General features: G+C 39.6%; 1 protein-coding gene across 47 annotated transcripts in view; it reads left to right on the top strand.

Annotated features, from left to right (window-relative positions):
• The window catches only part of TRDN (triadin), a 194,911-nt gene that overhangs the window by 148,254 nt on the left and 25,918 nt on the right, over positions 1–20,739 (top strand). The window lies entirely within an intron of this gene.

Genomic DNA, 20,739 nt, shown 5'->3' on the forward strand with positions numbered 1-20,739 from the left:
GGATTCTTGCCCACAATAGTAGATATCATCTGAGCTGAATTCACCCATTCCTGTCCATTTTAGTTCACTGATGCCCAGGATGTCGATGTTTATTCTTGCCATCTCCTGTTTGACCACCTCCAGCTTCCCAACGTTCATAGATCTTACATTCCAGGTTCCTATGCAGTATTTTTCTTTGCAGCATTGGATTTTCCTTTCACTTCCAGGCATGTCCACAGCTGAGCGTCCTTTCGGCTTTGGCCCAACCACTTCATTAGCTCTGGAGCTACTTGTACTTGTCCTCCACTCTTCCTCAGTAGCATGTTGGACGCCTTCCGACCTGAGGGTCCCATCTTCCAGCGTCATATCTTTTAGCCTTTTGTTTCTGATCATGGGGCATTCTTGGCAAAGATACTGGAGTGGCATTGCCAGTTCCTACTCCAGGTGGATTGCGTTTAGTCGGAACTCTCCACTATGTCCTGCCCGTCTTGGGTGTCCCTACACGGCATAGCCCATAGCTTTTCTGAGTTACTCAAGCCCCTTCGCCACGACAAGGCAGCAATCCATGAAGGGGAAGAGGCATAGTAAAGCCAGCAAAAAAGAAGGAAAAAGAAAAAGAAAAAAGAAAAGAAAAAGAAAGATAAAGAAAAAAGAAAGAAAATAAAGAAAATTAAAAGAAAAGAAGGGAGCTCTCTGAAGGGAGTGCCTGAGGGGAAATCCTTCAATTCAACATTGCACTTAAGAAAGAACCTTTTCAACCTAAAGGACACCCTTGCCAAGACTGTTCTGTAATGTTGGCTGAGCTCTACTATCAAAACAAAAACTGGTGCTAGAAGAGCATTGGGAGATGGAAGAAGGGGAAATGATTTTGAAATTCCAGGAGGACTTAAACCTAGGAAGCAACCTGAAAAACAGAAATCGACAAATCAGAAGTAAAACCAGTAACAGGTGAGGTTGGGAGGGCACTGGGAGAGCAGATGGGAAATATTGGGAAACATCCATAAAAAGGGAAAATGAGTGATAAAAATAGAAGCTGTTACAGCATGAAATTTGTGGAAGGAGAAAGGTATCTACAGACAAAATATCAGGGGAAGAACTGGGGCTGATTTTTCAAGGGCTGGGGTGTGTGAAGACAGAAAATGTTATTCCTTGTTTTCCTCTTCTGTCACCTTCCCAAATTCCACATGTCCTTATTGCTTTTATGAATTATACATGTCATAAATTGTCATGTCTTCTTGGGGAATATTAGCCTATTTTGAGAATCAGACACCTGGAATCAAGCAAACAACAGAAATTGCCTTGCAAACATGCTTCAAAATCTCTCATACATTCTTGTGTTTTCCTTCATCTAAAGGTCACTGTTTTGCAATCTCATTAAAAGGTTTCTCTAATTGCCAAATGAAATATTGCATTTCTGCCAATTCATAAGTAGGACCCTCTCAACCATGATGCATTGCTAAACCAAATCCCTCTAAATAGGATATTTATTTGCTATCATATTTATTCTTCCTCTGTTTCGCTCTGTTCCCCTGCTCATTTGCTGTAGTGTGAGCTGAAACAGAATGTTTCACTTTTCCACACAGAATGAACCTGAGAGTTGTTAATTAGCTTTTAAAAATATTTGTGCAGATAACACATTCATCCTCTGACCTACTATAGCACAAAAAACATAGTGCTAATTGTTCCGGAGGAAAAACAACAAGGACAGACAATGTGGTTGTTGACTCAGAAGCTTGGCTTAAATAAACATAGCTGGAAAAACAAACATCTGGCCCAAACTGATTTGACACTATTCATAGACCAAACTTCTATTGTTCTAGACATGGCATCACAGCTGTACAGGCTTGTCCAGATGGCAGCTTCCTGCACAGCTGGCCTAATGCTTTAGTGGAAAGCTAGAGCTAGATCACTAATAAGAGCTTGAGTCTTTGAAGGAACAGTCTCACCGTGTCTTGCTTCAGAGGACAAAACTAGAGACAATGGGTTGAAATGGCAGCATTTGCACAATTATTAGAAATGTCCAAATAGGAAGAGCTGCTCACATTGGCAGACTCTTATCAGTGAAGGTAATTAAGCAGAAGCTGGATAACCATCTGTCAAGGGAACTATAGTTGTTTCCTACACAGCATCCTACACAGATGCTAGATTGGCATGGAGTTGGATTTGACTATCCTTATGGTCCTTTCCAATGCTGTAATTCTCTGATGCTGTGACTGTATGCCATCACTAGTCTACCATCACTGTTGCATTCCATATTATTTCTAGGAATGCTTCAGAGTAATTATTTGGATCTTTAAAATTCTTAGTGTTCAAAGTGCACACCTTGATCTTGCAAGGAAATCCTTTTCCACGTCCTATTGCCTTTGGGTAGGTGATGGATGAGTAGGGATGCAAACTTAGCACCATACCACTTGCTAAGGTTTCAGGATCAAAACCAGACTAGAAAGTGGCTCCTTGTGATGTCACAGAGTGTGCCTTGTGATGTCAGCTATGTGAGGTCCTGTGATGTCACAGAGGTGAGGGCAGACAAAGTTTAGGAAGGAGAACCAAAGCTTTGTCTGATTTAACTGACCAGAGAAACAGACCAGAAAGGAAGGTTCATAAGTGGCCACAGAATCAGAGTAAAAACCAATTAATCAAGTAAGGTAGCAACTTAGGATCAAGGTTGGTTGGTTGGTTGGTTGGTTGGCTGGCCAGTGGTTGCTTAGTTTCGGGTGACCAAATGTGTTCAGCAACATTTAAAACAACTGTCACCGTTCACATTAAGGTTAGCATCCTGCATGGCCTTAGCTACAGCACTAGCCTAAAGGGAAATTATGCCATTCCCTGTGCTGCCAGGGTTTATGCAAGAAGAAGTCACAGCATTCATCATGACGAGCCTCCCTACGGTACCTTGTACCATGATGAGTATAAGTCTGTTCACTCCCTGACTTTCTTCCCATGGCTCATGGTTTTCTGGGAGGTCACCATTGATCAAACGCTATGTATCTTTTTGTGACAGCTACATGTTAAGTGTTTCCTACAGGAAATGACAGCGTGACTCTGATGTTTTCAAATCAAAACTTCATCATTAGGCAGAGTTAGCCTTAGCTATCTATGGGTAGGGAGTTTATAAATAATAATAGTTTGAAGACTTCAGGAGGAGATCCCTTGGCTGTATAGTTTGAAGTATCATAAGCCACAAACAGTTTTATCACATGATGAACTGTTACTTTACACTCAGTCCTGCCACCAGTAGATATATGATTTATACTTAGTCAATCAATAATGGTTGTATCTGGATCAACTGTATGTCAGTGTTGTCACAGAAAGGAGCCAGATTCAATGACAAGGCTGCGTTTGCATTCCCTACTGCCTTTTTGCATAGCCTGACAGCAGGCGTATTGTCACCAACTCTATGATGTTGAAATGCCAATCTCTGCTGCTTTCAAAAGGGCACTGATACATGGGAAATGAGGAGAAAAGGCCAAGCCTTTTTCCCGCCTTTGTTACTGAGCTTTATAGACACACAGTTTTAAAAAAAATAATTAAAAAAGTAAAGCCCTGTGACCATTCTAAAACTTTCCAATGTTTTGAGTGGGCGAAAAGAAGAGGTTTATTTTGTGTGGTTCCCCATGCCCACATTTGCCTCATGTAACATTCATTATGTTAATAACTTTGATTTTTTTTTCCACAGAAGAAATGTTGGTGACCCCTAGTGGCTAAACATCAATTATTCTCTTTTGGCTTTTCTATTTGCCTTTGTTATTACTTTCTCCCCCATTAAATATCACTACTGTGCTGAAGATGAGCATTTTATGAGGAAGAGTGACAAGAGAGTTCATGTGATAATCATGGATATCTCCCCATAGCTCAATATCAAAGGTATATTAGTTAAAGGCCTTGTAGTAACTACCGTTTCAGAATGACAAATGACAAATAAGAGTCTAATTTTTACTTTAACTATCAGGGTTCTCTAGTGAATCAAAGTTTCAGTGCACGGAATGCAGTTGGATTCATGCTGACTTCAAAAGTAGCCCCCAGCGCAATGAATGTCTTTACTCCCTCCCACCTTCCTGCGTTGCACCCACAAAGCTTTCCTGATGACTCATGTGCTATTTCCTGGCATCCTCTGGCATTTGCTTCTTTCTTCCTTCTGATATAAGCAATGCAGAACATATTATCAGAAAGAGGATTCTCATTCACAAAAGATGCACTTGAAATCAGTACGTAGGTTGCCAAAATATGTCACGGTGTTTTGTTCATTTTCCTCTAATCCGATGACCCAAATAATCAATTGCCTGCACTGTTTTTTTTTTAAGCAAGTGAATAATATATTAATCATAAGGATGTAAATGAGACAGAAAAACTGGCACTCTCTCCCCTTTCCAACAAGATAGCAAGAGATCTTCTGTTACTATTGATAAGCTTTTTCATTTACCACAGGGATTTTGTACCAATTGGCTTTGTCATGTGGACTTTTTAAACATCAGATCAGTTGTCTGCATCTTTTTAATCAATCAGCTGCTCCGTGTTTTATGTCACATAGGGAAAAGACACCAGTTCTGTGCACAGACATGTTGAACAAACTGCAAACACTTCAACAAATGAGGTGTGTGCTCTCACACTGGAGGTGAGAAATCTCATGGTCAGCAGTTTTTTGTCTTGATAGGACGTCACAACCTACCTTGTTGACAAGAAGTAATTCTGCCAGAATGCTTCAGATCTCTAATGATGACAACATCTCTAGTCTCTTCATTGGCTATAAGCATGAAAGACTTCTATCTGAAATACTTGAGAATACAACAAAAGCTGTGCTCAATTAAACTTCCCACTCCATTTTTCTCTTTCCACAGCATTCTGTTCCCACATTTTCTTTCACCAAATGCTTGTAGGAAACCCACAAACATGATATGAGGACAATACTAGCTTCATTCTCAGGTTACCAGGCAACTAGTATTTAGAAATGTACTGCCTCTGATACTTGAGGTAATACATACCCATGACTAACAGCCATTGATAGCCTTACACTTCATGAATTTATTTAACCCTTTTTCAAAGCCATCCTGACATACGTATTTGCTAGTCTGCTCCACTCCAGACCTCAAGTGAGTGTACAAGTCTTTTCTGTAGTCTAGTTTAACAAAGGATTAATTCTGTCCATAACCAAGATAAAGGGAGATTTGTGTGTGTGTTGTTAATAAATGCTGTGATAGTTATAAGAAAGGGAGTAAGTCTTTTATGTTAGTTTGTGTTTGTATTTGTATGCATCACTATTTAAAAAAAACTGTGAGTAGAGAGGATAACAGGGGTGAACGTGACAGCCTTTTGAATGATGCTGTTTGCAAATATACCATTGCATGATGAATTCAGAATCCAACACAGAGCTATAGGACTTTATGATTATCAGTACTGTACATTCATAAAAACAAGTCATCAAGCAAAAATTGACTATCATTTTGCACTATGCGGAATTTCTCATTCTTGCATTTGTATGTGTGAAGGCAAAGTTCAGCTGAAACTTATAAGTCATCTGTAAGAACGCCCAGAAAAAGCAAAGGGTGTTGGATATATGGGGAAGATGTGCTGTTCTATCCTTAATTATGTTACTCTGGCCAGAATCATATTGTGAAATACTGTGTGATCAGGGCAATTACACATACAGTTTGTGCAATTTTCTGGCTATCTGCCACACGCCCAGTTGTGCAACTGAATGCATGACCTGAGTTTGTCCGAAAACACAACAGACATCTGGACCAACTGTGCACATCATTTTGTGTTCATGCTGCACAGATCCAATAGAATTCTGGCTTATGTGAATGTTTTTCCAAGTTTAGCCAATAGGTATTGTACTTCTTTACAAGAAGAAACTAACTTTTAATCTCTTTGTGTATACAGGACTTAGAGCTCTTAATTCTACAAAATGTTGTGTAATCATTGGCTTAACAGTATGTGCAGATGTCCTATAAAGGGGTAGCAATAAATGTATGTAATGGATCACTTATGAGGTTGTAGCTATAATTATGTGTAATGTCCCTCATTAGGACAGAATGACAGAAATCATATTATTCATATTGCTCTTTGTGTGAGAATTTAGCACTACATGGAAAATAGACAGTTTGTTACATTATTGTGCTGAATGTTATAGCACACTCCAAAATTGTATTAAAGTGGGCAACCTCTTTAGATAGCCCACACCCTTTTACATTTTGAATCGGTTGTAATGAACAAGTAACCATTTTGGAAAAACACCGAGCTTCTTAGTATTTGTGCGGATATACGCAATCAGGTTAGATGCAATAGCCAGGATTTGAAGCACTAAAGTTGTGGCGTAGGTTGAACATCTTTCATAATGCTTTTTCAAGATCAAAGTATGTTTGTTGCTTTAATGAGACAGCTTGGGATATAATACACTGAAACCCATGATTATTGCATATTCTTTTTCTGTGATGGCTAATGGGCTACACTACACTTTTAACAGAATCCTTAATGATTGTGCTGCAAAGTCCTAACAGAAGGCAATCAAGCCCACTGCAAATGAAAAAAAAAAAAAAACACCAGCAGGAATTTTGTTCTTTTCATGATTAAAAAAAGAAATCAGCAAGATCCATTCTCTTCATTTCTCTTGCAAACTCAGTAATGTAAAGTCAAATAAGGACTCAATAGTCATCTATAGGGGCTGCACTGTTTTGAAATCTGATAGATGTAAGCCGAGATCATGGTGTCCTGTACTCCTGATGACTTTAATGAGAAATTGTGACCAAAGCAAGTGGCTGCCTTGCATCTTTTTGTCAGTAACGATCTGGTAATAATAACACACACAGAGAGATGCACACACTGCTTATTTTTCATATTATTAGATTTAACAAGAAATGATCAGATCTGTGCACTCTTGGAATTAGAAGAAATATGGACTCCATCTCCTCACCCCACCCCACCCCACCTTTTTTTCCTTATTAGGTTTCTTTTTCCCCCAAAAACCTTTACATTCTTGTTTGGCCATTTGGTGCTTTCTTGGGCCTTTCAGGACCTCTGTTGTTTAAATTTATTTATTTATTTATTTAACCTATATGCTTCCCACACTACCCAAAGGTCTCTGGGCGGCTTACAACATTTAAAATACAATAAAAAGACAAAATAATTAAAATGCAATTAAAATATATACTCCAAAAATTGCCATTGGACCCACAGATGATATTATTTCAATTAAAAGCCTTCTGAAAAAGGAAGGTTTTCACCTGGCGCTGAAATGTCATCAGTGTCAGCGCCAGACGAATCTCAGTTGGGAGGGCATTCCATAGTCTGGGGGCAGCTGCTGAAAAGGCCCTTTCTCTACCAGCCATCCCCCTTATCTCCTTAAGGGATGGCTCTTTCAAAAGGGCCCCCTGGCTAGATATTAACTGCCAGGCAGGTTCATATGGAAGGAGGTGGTCCTTCAGGTATCCAGGGCCCAAGCCTAGGGCTTTATATGTCAAAACAAGCACTTTGAATTGGGCCCAGGCAGCAACTGGTAGCCAATGTAACTTAAACAGAATCGGCTTGATATGTTCCCTAGTGGCCCCACCACTCACCAGCCACGCAGCTCAATTCTGGACCAGCTGCAGTCGCCAGACCATCTTCAAAGGCAGCCCCACGTAGAGGGCATTTCAGTAATCTATGTGAGATGTTATCAGTGTGTGTGTAACTGTCATGAGACTCTGCTTGTCCAGGTAGGGCTGTAGCTGGTATAATTTTTGCAGCTGAAGGAAGGCGCCTCTGGCCACCGAGTTCACCTGGGCTTCCAGAGTTAGATCGGGGTTCAGGAGCACCCCCAAGCTGTGGGGGTGCAAAAGGTCAACAAACTCTACCCAGCCACAAGGACTGGGGATCACTGGATCACTACACACAAAAGACCAGCTAATGACACCAATCAATCACAGTGACAGATAATCTCTCCTCCTTATCACAACAATACACCCACAACAAGACACACTAATCACCCATCTCCTGAAAAAGGACAAAAGCTGATCTCACAGCCATAAATACTCAACTCCCAAACAAACTACACCAGAGCACAGAGTGCTGTCCTCTGAAGATGCTGGCCACAGAGACTAGAGAAATGTTAGGAAGAACAACCTTCAGAACACAGCCAAAGAGCGTGAAAAACCCACAACAACCATCCCACAAGATCTTGACGATTTTTGGACATCTCTATCTGATGTTCCCACAGGTTTTTGGAGGCTGGCAAATTATATATTTTTTCATAATCTCCAGTGCACTAATTTTGCCTCTCTATCATGTCTAACTTTGTAATCTGTTTCTGCAGTTGTTGGATGTTCACAGGTGAGGTGTGACACAGATTCATATTTTTCTCGGTAAAGTCAACATTTGCTCTTAGCACGAATTCCTTGGCTCTTAGCTTTCATCACATTGGTTTGGAGTGCTTGTTCTTGTGCAGCAAAAATTAAGCCTCCAGTTTCTTTCTTTCTTAAGGGTCCCTACTTTTAGCCATGTCCATATTGAATTATTATCATGCTTTCCATCAGTATTTCTCAGGTGTTGTCCATGTAGTGGTTTATTTTTCCACCTGTTTAATTTATTTTCAAATTGTTGTTTCCTATATTGAGCCTTTGTTTCTGTTGTTTTCAAAATATTCTCCATCATCATCACCACCACCACCACCACCACCACCACCACCACCACCACCACCACCATCATCATCATCATCATCATCATCATCATCATCATCATCATCATCATCATCATCATCATCATCATCATTATTATTATTATTATTATTATTATTATTATTATTATTATTATTATTATTATTATTATTATTATTATTATTATTATTATTATTATTATTATTATTATTATTATTATTATTATTGGGGTACAGCACCAGCTACTGACAGTGGGAATGTAATCAGCAGTGCTTCGCATCTATAGAGATTTTTGTTCACAACACTGGACCTGCAGTCAGATATGTTGTCCCTACACATGCAGAGTTCTGTATACTACTAGGAAGGTGCTCGTGTCTCATTCTACCCCACACCCTGCAGGCAGATTTGGAGGTTATCTGATGTTATCTCAACAGAACTTCTCTTACAGGCAAAAAATGGTGTGGTGTAGCAATAGCAGGCTTGGAAGCAACTAGTTACAAGTAATGAAGTTACCTGTAATACAATGTGTTGATAATGTGTAGAGTAACAAATCACATATGTGAAAACAGTAGCAGGACTGCTGAAAGTTCCCTTTCACATGTCGACTTGAGCAACAATTGTAATTATCAGGTAGAAAAGCATGGGAAAGTATCATCATTTTAATACTGTATATTGTACAGTGGTGCCTCGCTTAACGAGTGCACCGTTTAACGATGAATCCGCAAAGCTTTTGCGATCGCAAAAGTGATCGCATAACAATGTTTTCAATGGGTAAAGATCGCTTTGCAATGATTGGTAAGCATTTCGCTTACCGATTATTGCATAACGATGTTTTAAAAACAGCTGATCGGCAAACAAAATGGCCACCTGCAGTGTTTTTGCGCCCTTTCCTCGCTTACCGGGCAACGAAAATGGCGGCCGGGTGGAGGATTTCCGCATAGCGGTGAGTTTTTTCCCCATAGGAACGCATTAAACGTGTTTTAATGCGTTCCTATGGTTTTTTCCCTGCATAGCGACAATTTTTTCGGCACAGATTATCATCGCTATGCGGAGCACCACTGTACCTTTATATTGCAAGTTACACACTCTGATTCCATCCTTGTATATAATTATAGTAACTGTTGGGAGTCATATAATCTTTATTCTTCTTCAGCATAAGATTTAAGCAGCCAAGCAGTGTTAAGCACTGCATAATGAAAACATGTCATTTGTACTTCGCTGTTAGTTTCTTCTGTTACAAAAATACAAATGAACTGCCTTCCCATTCATTTATTTTACTCTTGTTTCCTGTGACTGAGATTTCTGACTCTACCTCTGAAGTGCTTCTGTATGAGTCATTGTAACTCTTTTTCATTAATCTCCATTCATAAAGCCATGCACAATTACAGAATTAAAATAATAATAAAAATCATCAGGACAGAAATTAAAGGACCCACCACAGTTTTTAAAATGAGTCTGAAACATATTTTAACTTATTTTTAATAGCCATTCTATTAATGGCTATAAATTTGGTGTAGTAAAACATGAAAATTCAAGAAGCAAATATGGAGGTAATGTTCTGAACATTACTGACAGGTGCAATACTAAATTCTGTTTGAGATACTGCATAAGTTAAAGCAGATCTTAAAAACAAGATTTATTTTCCTTAATGCAACGCCGTATAACTATACAGTCCAAGAAGCAATGTCTCTATGTGTTGAGTTTGAAGATAGTGTCATATTATCTGTCTAGCATCACACTGACTGGAGCAGAACTTGGAAGCTGGTTTAGAGAAACAAAAACAAACCTTCTTTTACTAATTACTTTGGAACAGTGGGCAGATTGTTGTCGTTACCGCTACCCATCAACAAAAGTACCTCATTCTCTTGCTCATTACCATTGCTGGTGCACCCAATGGAAAATACTTGAGAATGTTTGCCAGGGTCCCCTGAAGTGTTTACTGAACATTTTTCTTCTTTATGTCAGACGCAACCCCAATGTGCCCAGATGTGTTCACAGCTACCCTTGACATTTTCCTCCCAGATGCTTTGAACTACCATCCCCACAAACACATACAATTCAATTGAGGATGGAATGGAGTTTGTAGTCAAACACATCAAAGAAAGTACCAGAATTCTTTACATAGGCATTTCCTATGAGATTAGTTTAGTGAGCAAATTGAACTGTCATAACAAAATACCTTTCCTTTAGAACTCCATCCACCTGACACTTTATTGAGCATATTTAACAGGATAGGTGTCAGGAGACCTGGATTCAAATCCTCACTTGGCACTGGGGGTGAGAATGACAGAGTAGGATTTAAGAGACCTAGGTTCAAATCCTCACTTTCCCATGGAAACTCACTAGTGGGGTGGCACTGTAAAACCACTCCTTAACTATCTCAATAACTCGAAAGCACTACTGAGATCACTATACAGTGGTGCTTCACTAGACAGTTACCCCGCATGACAGTTTTTTCGCTAGACACTGACTTTTTGCGATCGCTATAGCGATTCACAAAACAGTGATTCCTATGGGGGAATTTTGCTGGACAATGGCCCTGCTTCGCAAACCGATTTTCGCTAGACAACGATTTTGACAGCTCCCTCTGCGCTCGCAAAATGGGTGTTTTGGGGACCTAAGCTTCACAAGACAGCTATTTAAACAGCTGATCAGCGGTTCGCAAAGTGGCTTTTCTATGGCCGATCTTCGCTAGACAACGACAATTCTTCCCCATTGGAACGCATTAAACAGGTTTCAATGCATTGCAATAGGGAAATGCTTTTCGCTAAATGATTTCGCTAAACAGCGATTTCAGTGGATTGGATTATCATCGTCTAGCGAGGCACCACTGTAAGTTGTTTCTGTTTTGATGGCACATGTCAACCTCCCCAAGTCCTCCCCAGGACTTAGCAATTTGAGTTTTCAAGAGAGATTTTAGTTTTCACTGGGGTTTCAGTTGTCATTCTTCTACTCTGGTGCTTCCTTCATTTGCTCCAGGACTTAGTGCCAGGTATTTGTGTTGAAATATCTGCATTTTAACCCCCCAAAATGTCAGATAAATCTTTAGTGACATGTAAGGTTAGCTTACCCAACTGGGGCATGATTGAAGATTCACCTCTGTAGGTTCAGTAATGTACAAGTGTCTCTGCTTTATTTGGACAAAGCTGATGGACACCCTTGAAATTTTAATTTGTTCTTGGTTTGCTCAGGTAGCTAACTGACATTTAGAAATAAAGCACATAGTTCAACCAGTAGCACTGAAATCCAGAACTTTCAGAATGTTACTTTCAGGGATCTTATCGAACCCAGAATCCAGCACCTAGCATGGGCCGCTGGCATATTTGCATATCTGATATTTGACTAGGCTATACTAAGAATTTGTTCTCACAAATTAAAATACACAGATGCTAGACTATGTGTGTGCTGTTGTTTTTGAGAGAACATATGCCACCTGCTGATGATTTTATTTTAACACATATGAATACTTTGCTAGGGGCAGCAAATGGAACATTAAGTATCATCCATGCATGATGTATTGGTTTAAAAGCTACCATTAATGTGTCAAATATGCAGGAAATGATTTCACACATATGGCTGACATACTGTATCTAGAAACCTGCTTATTTAGTTTCTTGGAAGCACTGAAGTCAGTGTGGTTATTGTAGATTTATATATCCATGCAAGTGGAAATGCTGATTGGTCTGGAGGCATTAAATAGAAAGTCGGAAAGACTTCAGCCATTTCATCAGCCATGTATTTACAGTAAGTCAGCAGTAGGCTAAGACTGCAATCCTAATAATGCTTACTAGGAAATAACATTCTACTGTACTCAGGGGGACTAATGTTTGAATGACCTTGCTTAGGACTGCACTGCATGGCTGCAGTCCTATTTCCATGTAACTGAAAGTAAAACCTACCCACACCAAATGGGGCTTACTTCAAAATAAACATGAATAAATTTTTTATTGTATATGTTATAGTGTGCAGTTAGATTCAGGTTTGGTCAATACCTACGCACATTGAAATTAGTTAATTTAAATTAACAAGCTTCACATGTTCTGCTCATTCCAATAGGTCTACTCAAGTTGTGGGCATCATGGTCTGTCCACGATGCATGCACTCCTCCCTTTTGAGCCCCCATTTCCCAACCAATGGCAGCTGATCGTTCCAGTTTTAGAGGTGCTGTGAATCCCCTCCGGGTTTTAGTCTGCTGTTTAGCTTGGAGTTGCTGAAGGGGCTGAACTCTGTCCTCACAAGAAGTGAGACACCTCGGGTATTTCCTGTAAAGTGCAGAATCACAGCATCTCTGAACTTGGTGTCATCAGCCGTTACTGACTCCTGCTCTCTCCTGCTGAATTTGCCACCACTATTTCCATTATTTTAGTCTAAAATAAGGCACACAAGGACTGTGCACTTTTTTTTTGTTCAAGCTGGATCACATCCTCAGAAATGTCCCAGAATCAAAATTCATTTTCTAAATAAGACATGTGCTCTCAGAGTAGTGGTATAAATCCTGACTTGATTAGTCCTCATGTGGTCAACAAGAAAGTTTCTGAATATGTCTGCTCAATGCAGAGATGACTTGGTTTTTTTTCCCTGTTGGTCTGAAAAAAAGACACATTTTGTGCCGTGATGTTTTCTTTTTCAGATTTCTGTAAAATGTGGAATAACTGAAAATATAGGAACTATTGCCTTGTTGTATGTTTTTCATATCATCCAGTTTGTCCTCTCATGCTTGCTATATATGCTTGCTGTAAAAAGGGAAAACATACTAATTTTGCTCAGAAACAGAGGAGTTCTGCACAAATTATATTTTGCACAGATGATAGAAAATTCAGTAAGAGCAAATTTGTTGTCAGCTTTTCACAATGGAGCTAAAATTTTATAAAGGAGAGAGTATTAATATTGACTAGAATCTCAGCAACAGCGAGATTTATTCGTATCTTTGTCTTGGAGCACAAGGAACTGGGGTGAAGAATGGCTGCCAGTGCAGTAGCGGATGCGGTCGTGCAGAGGCAGTGTAGGGTGAGGTCATAGTGGATGGGGAGCACTGGCAATGTGGATCTCCACAATCTGTTCTAAATATGACCATCTGAAAGCTACCTATAATCTGCAAGCTGAAACACTGATGCATAACTCATACTTGTGGAAGAATTATGACATCACTGACAGGGCACGGTATTAGGTAATTAAAGACTTCCTCCTTCTGTCAAAGCAAAAAACAAAAAACAAAAAAATCACCAAAGTGTGCTGCTTATATACCACATCAGAGCTCTTAAAACACATCCTGGGTGGATTACAATTTAATTATCCCCCCCCCCCCAACAAGCTGAGTATTCATTTTACTGATCTTGAAGAGTGGAAAGTTGAGTGAACTTCAAGCTGGCTACCTGGGACTAAACCTGGGTCATAAGCAGAGTTTTGGCTACTGTACATCAGCATAACTACTGCTTCCTGAGGCTTTTGTCCTGTCAGACTCAAAAGTAATTCATTTCATTATGTGGGAACTGTGGGAGCCACAGGAGGAAAGGAGGAAGTCTTTAACATCTGAAAATCTGTCCATGCTGGTAACCTAAGCATACCACTAAATTTCATCACAAGAAAGAAGCACAGAGTAGGCAACTAATTGATTTTTTAAAAAAAGTGTTACATTATCAAAAGACTTGAAAATTTCATAGGATATTTTAGCAGTATTTAGTTTGACAACTAAATCATCTTCATTGGTTGCACCAGTTGCCTTTGTTTAAACTCTTACTTGATCTAGTCTTTATATAATGCAAAGCTATTTGTGAGAAAAATATTTGGGGAGGGGGGAGCATTCTGGGGGAAAAATCAATAAGACATAGTGGTTTATTATAAACCACCTAGGGGTATACTTGTATGAAAAACACAACAGGGGCTTAGTTTTTTTTCACCCTGTGTGTAGTTTAGATGTCATTTACAGCTGCTGTATTGCTGCTAGTTTACTGTACTTCAAAGGAATGCTGATCAAGGCCTGAGGTAAAAACGGAGCCGCATGTGTTGGAAACAAGTAAAAGATTGGGACTATGCAATGCTTTTTCTTTGAGATTTGTGCCCTTCCCTTACTTCCAACAAATAAAGATATAGCTAGAGCATGTTTGTTAAAATATTTGTTTACCGAAATAAAGAAGCAGAGTGTCTACCTGTGTGGCATTCACAGGGCCAGTAAAAGAAGAGCCTTCTCCTCTAACTGAAAAGAAAGAAGAGTATTTCCTGGTGGTGTAGAATTCCCAACCCCACTGCCTACACTCTGTAGAAACATCCAAATGTTACATTCTGGCTTAAGCAAAAACAAACAAACAAACAAACAAACACCAAAATCTACAATGAAGAATATGAACATACAGATGAAGACAGAGGGCTATTTAGATGGCATCATCTTCAACTCCCATGCATATCCCATTTCTTATTGCTGGCCTATTTTTCAAAACTATAGCACCCTCCTTCTCTTTGAGATGCTATACATACTGAATAAGGAAACAGTCATCTATTGAATAGAAAATGAGAGTATCTCTGGAAGGAGTTTAAGAAGAACTGCTGGATAACTCAATGGTTTATCTGGCTGTGGAGCCAGAGATTGGGCATTTGATTCTCCACGGTGCCTCCAGGGGCTAAACTTGATGATCTACAGCAGTGATGGTGAACCTTTTGTAGCCTGAGTGCCCAGACTGCAACACAAAATCAACTTATTTATTTAAAGTGCCAACACTGCAATTAAAACTGAGGTTTTCGTTTAGACTAAACAACTGCTCCTGCACTGCAAGGGTTAAATGCTTGTTTGTTTGTTTTTCCTATGGGTGGTATTAACAAAGAAATACTTACCGGTCTTTCAATCTCCCATTGGGCTAGACCATTAATGGTCACCATTGCACTCCTCCACTGGACCACCGCAGCAGCAGAGGGGAGTGCCAAAATCCGGGATCAGAGGATGGGTAAGTATTTCTCGATGGTGACTTACAGCTCATGTGCCACAGAGAGGGCTCTGTGTGGCAGTGTGGCACACGTGCCATAGGTTCGCCATCGCTGATCTATAGGGTCTTTTTCCTTACTGGAAGAGGGAAAGGGAAAAGAAATGTGTTTTCTCCATAGGAAAAATCCCATGGTGTTTCATAGGATCTTTAAACACTACACTTATATCCCTGCACCATGTTCTGGCAGGAAAATGCAATGGCAATTTTAGGAGAACCATTTTATTGGGGAGCATTTGTGCCCTTTAGGGATAATCAAAATGCTCCCTGGTGGTGATAGGTGCTGCCAAGTCATTTCGACTTACAGTGACTGTATGAACTACCGTATTTATTTGTAAAAGGGAGGGGCGGCGCACTATCATTAATAGCACTGCTCAGGTCTTGCAAACTTGCCATAGCTTTCTTTATGGAGTGAATACATATCTTGTTAGAATTCACTCTTGTCTTGCAGCTTTCCATTTTCTCTGATATTACTGTCTTTTCCAGTGTCTTTTTATTACACGTCCAAAGTATAAAAACCTCAGTGTTGTCTAATGATGGCTTGTGCCATCTGCAGTCCATTTATTTATCTCTCTGGTGGTCCATGGTGCCTGTAATGGTATCCTCCAACATGACATTTTGAATTCCCGCTTCTATCACTTTTCTTCATTTTCCATCTGTACATCATAATACCATAGAATGGATGATCCTGGCCTTGGCCTTTAACAATACAGCCTTCTAGTTAAGAATAGGGCAACATTTCTCTATTTTGCTTGTTGACTGAACCAACATATAGGAGATCTTCTACCATCTTTGAGGCTGCTGCGGAAACTGCAGGTGGTGCAGAATGCGGCGGCCAGATTACTCAGTGGTGTGAGGAAATACCAACATATCTCACCCACTCTGGCCGCATTGCATTGGCTGCCCATCCGATTCAGCATCGACTTCAAAGTGTTGATGCTTACATATAAAGCCCTAAACGGTTTAGGCTTCGGTACTTGGCGGAACGCCTTCTCCCGCCAAGAACTACCCGTGTCACTTGCGCGAGCCAGGAGGTGAGGCAGAGGAGGAGAAGACAAGAAATCGGGCCTTCTCGGCAGTGGCTCCTCGCCTCTGGAACAACTTACCTCCTGAGATTTGCGCGGCCCCCTCACTGGGTTCTTTTAAGAACCAATTAAAAACTTGGATGTTTAGGCAGGCCTTCCCATCAGATAATTCCTGACACCCCTTTTTCCCCTCTCCTCAGTTTTCCTATTCTATTTAATATCTTTCTCATGTAAAATTGTTTTATGCGTATATCTATTGTATGATTTTAATGTTGTTAGCCACCCAGAGTGGTCCTGACACGACCAGATAGGCGGGATATCAAATAAATAAATAAATAAATAAATAAATAAATAAATAAATAAATATCTTGAGTATCTCCTTCTCAAAACTGAAGTGATATATTTCTCTATAGTCATTATTTTTGTCTTTAAGTTGTTAAGCTATAACCCTGCTTTTGCACTTTCTTCTTTAACTTTCATCAGTTCCAAGACATTGTTACTTCTTGCCAGTAATGTGGTCTCATCTTGCTCAGAGGCTTTGATGTAATCACACAAAGCCCCAACTGATTTTCTTCTGAAATGCTTTAGTATTTATTTATTTTAGTTATTTATCAGATTTCTACCCCGCCCATCTAGACCAATGTCTACTCTGGGCGGCTAACAATAAAACATGGAATAAAAATAATATAATAAAGTAAAAATCAACAATAGTAATGTGGCACAAGATGGGGAAAAGAAAATGCTCCAGTATGCTTCTTCCTTTTTCTACATCTAGCTTGAACATTTAGTAACTTGAATTCCTAGGTGTTCATGCAGTATTTAATTGCTTTTTAATTTAATGCAGTGGAAGCTGGGCATTGCAGTGACACCGTTATTCAACTGAAACCCCTTGAAAATAAAAGACAGAACATTTTCTAAGCAAGCTTTTGAGTAAAAGTGTACAAATGTGTGTTTTTGGATTACAGCTTCCAGAATTCTCCAGGCAGCACGATTCCTGGCTATCTGGGAAATTTAGGGAACTGTAGTTGCAAAACACCAGTCTGCACACGTCTACTTTTGAGACAGAAATATCCATTTGTCAGATGTCATGTTACAAAAAAAAGAGAGGACATTGTAACTGCAGCAATGTAGGCTACATGCTGTCCTCAAGTATGAAGTTGCAAATAATAAAATAGGTCTCATCATTAGATTTCACCATGAATGGTCCCTAGTTTTGCTGGGAATTAGAAGGGTCATAAAAAGCAATGGAATCTTAGTGTTGAAAACACAGACTCGGAGCACAAGCTGCTAGGGCCACAGACCCCTTTGTAGGAAGAAAACAGAATATTTTAGGCATTTTCTGTTCCATTGAGGCTGAAGATGATTTTACATTCTGGATCAGATAAAAGAAGCCACCTGAAGGACTCTATTTCATATTGGAGTGATGAACCCTCAGAGATTAAGGTCCCAAACCAGATGGCGCGAAATCAATTTCCTCCAGTCCTACTGCTAAATGAGCTAAATTTAGTATCCAAGTTTTATAAAACAGAGGGAAACCCATGCTGGCCATAAGAAAAACATCAAAATCCATATTGAGGTAATACGTTTATTAGATCAAAAGATACAAAAATTCTATGCACACTTTCAAGAGAAAATAGCACTTGATCAGGTGAGATGTTAGAAATAACATTCCACTTAGACTGGGGCTTTAATCTCTAAGGATCCATGCTTCCAGATTATTCTGCTTTAAGATCAAGTTCCTTGTCCCACGTTGCCCAACAAAAAAGATATTTTATCTTGAAAAGCTGCACAGAGAACATTGTGCCTTTTCAGTTTGTCACACATGGTTTATAGAAAGGGATTTGGGGGCATTTCAGCTTGAAATGGGTTTGTACATGATCCGACCAGCTAGAGATACAAAAGTACCACTTTATCTAAACAGTACCAAAATATCCTAAATGTTTCTAAAAGCGCTTGTGGTATTTAATTGTACATCACATGTGCTAGTGTGTATAATGTTGCCGGTGTATTTAGGTTTTATAGATTCCAGTAATAGCAGATTATTGTGATAAATGATTCATATCAACTACAAGTGACACCTTTTAAAATTTCCATATCTGGCAACTATAAAGCATTTCTTGAATGCTTCAGCAGACCCCCATGGCCGAAAGCTGCTTTATGATTAATTTCATCTCAATGTGGTAATTAGCATGCTTTGAAGTGATTCCTGGAAAACATGCTAATAGAGGCAGCAGATTAACCTAGAAATATTTTTAGTCCAGAGTGCAATGTACGTACACCCAAGAATAAATGAGTTTCCCCTTGAAATTTCTAGGCTTTTTATTGCTTTTGATAAAAGAAAAGGGGTGTTAATAGGAAATGTTGAAAAAGGGCAGAAGGGTCTTGAGCACAGAGAAATGAGTGGAAGAGGCAGGCCTCATTCACATGAAAACAAAGGATTGACAGAGAGAGGAATTTCTACCAAAGATGCTGCCTCAGAGGGTGGCAGAGCTTTGTTGCTCTTTGTCTCAGAGATGTAAGAGCAGGGGAAGAAGAGGCACTCTGCAAGCACATGTTGGAGGCCTGTGGTTTGGCACTGAAAATAGGTACCAGGTTGAGGAGTAGAAGGGTTAGACTGTGGCCTTTCTGAGGACATATCCATTTCTATCTTCCTTTGTGACAAAGACGTAAATCTTAAAGCATCCTTCGGTATATATATAAAACATTCAGTACTATGAAGTTGTGTACTAATAGAAGTGTTGTTTTTTAAAAACTCATATGAATAAGAAAGAATTGGTTTTGATCAAGGGTTTGAAAAGTAAAATTCATTTTGCAGTGTTGCATGTACAACTTATTCCACGTCCAGCACAGGTTTAGAGCAGCTTGTTTAGATATACATAAATCACAGTTATTTAGATTACAATCCTATGCAGTCCTGCACTTAGTGGGGAGTAGGCCCCATTTATCTCAGTGGGACTTACTTCTGAGTAGACATGCAGAGAATTGAATAATACTGCAAAAAAAAGATGCAAAGAAGAGAAGATAGCATCATTTATAATTCTAAAATGGCATGCTTAGATTTCAGCTGCTGCTTCCATTCTAAATCAATTCACATGTATTTCCAATTCCACTTTCTTATTTGTGACTGATAGTTATTTCCTTCCTTTTTAAATTTGTTTTTCACTCATATGACCTGAAAAAGCAGCTCTTATAAGGATTGAAATGTCAGCTGTGATCTTAGCTGAATGTATTCTTGGTAACCAAAAACTGAATAGAAAAACTGAGAAGGGTTAAGTATCCACTTTTTGAAAATGAAGACCTTTTTACCCTACCCACTGGGTACCATACCCATTTTACAGGCACCGATTTTCCTGCCCTATATGGGAGGCAGATCTGCATCTGAGCCATCTTCTTGCCCATTCTTCTGGCTTGTTCCCCTTTTGAGCCCCCCTGTTCCTGATATATACATGTCTTCCAGAGAGGACAGTTTTGATATAGAAAGGCTGCCAAAGTTGTTGATGAATTAAAGACAAGCCCCCAAAGGTAGAGGGTGCCAAGCTTGGCTGTGTCCTGCAATCTCCAGTTTAGTGAAATTCATAGCCTGATTCAAATATATAGGACTGAAAGGTTAATGCAGATGGGGGCAGTGCATATAAGCCTTGATCTACTGAGAAGTCCTACAGATTTTTGTGGGTTCACTGTGAAGGTCTACAAATACACTTACAGCTTTATGTGGTCAAGGAAGGGCTTCTGATCATGGAAACACCATAAACGTGTTCATTTGAACAATCTCATAGGAGCTGAACAGAGCTTCGCACTGAACACTCAAATACGCCATTACTTGTAACACATTGCTTTCCGCTGTGAGAATCCAACACATACAGGGTGACAGTTCAATATTCTGCAAAATGGACTAGCAAGGAGGGCCACATGGACCTCCTGAGCGTGTTCTGGTGAAGCAAGCATTGTGAGGGTCAAGAAAAGCTTGAACTTAACTCTAATTGTATACAATGCTAAGGACCCTAAAAGATGCATCCAGCAAGGCTCTTCCAAATGTAAGTCTAGATTTTATTTTATAATACTGCCAAAAAGATGCAATGTTTTTTGAAGAAGATACTGCACATACACGAAACATAAAAGTTGGGTTGGTGACTCTAGCCT

This window comes from Pogona vitticeps, chromosome 1 (genome assembly GCF_051106095.1).
Source record: "Pogona vitticeps strain Pit_001003342236 chromosome 1, PviZW2.1, whole genome shotgun sequence".
Lineage (NCBI taxonomy): Eukaryota > Metazoa > Chordata > Lepidosauria > Squamata > Agamidae > Pogona > Pogona vitticeps.